Raw genomic sequence first — 363 nt, 5'->3', positions numbered from 1 at the left:
GGAGCACGGCACAGCCTACTGATGCCTTATACCAAAAAGGCATGGGGCTGTTCCTTGAGTACTCAAACAATATCTGCAGGCTGTCGGGCATGGCATCCCCTTTGGCGATCTTGGTGCCTTCCTTCCATCCATGCTTGATGGCAATATGTAACAAACTATAGAAATGATCCCTGAAAGTATAGTCTTTTGATGGCAATATGTAAGATATTGCTTTCAGTATGGACAGGATGGAGGTGCCACCTCTCATATTCACTGGCCTTAGTGGAGCCATGGTAGATCTTCTCCAGAAGATGTGCAACTTATGAACCAGAGGTGAGTTCTCGACTGCGTACCAGGGTACAGATATTTGGGGGCTTATCATGG

At 46.8% G+C, this 363-nt stretch overlaps 1 pseudogene; it reads right to left on the bottom strand.

Moving 5' to 3' along the window:
• Positions 1 to 145: 145 nt before the first annotated feature.
• On the bottom strand, positions 146 to 186 carry LOC145718134 (small nucleolar RNA U3; annotated as a pseudogene).
• Between the last annotated feature and the right edge of the window lie 177 nt (positions 187 to 363).

The sequence above is a fragment of the Leptonychotes weddellii genome, unplaced genomic scaffold, assembly GCF_054177405.1.
Source record: "Leptonychotes weddellii isolate Sample4059 unplaced genomic scaffold, ASM5417740v2 HiC_scaffold_110796, whole genome shotgun sequence".
NCBI lineage: Eukaryota > Metazoa > Chordata > Mammalia > Carnivora > Phocidae > Leptonychotes > Leptonychotes weddellii.
The sequence above is the reverse complement of the archived record's forward strand: the minus strand, read 5'-3'. Positions and strand labels throughout refer to the sequence as shown.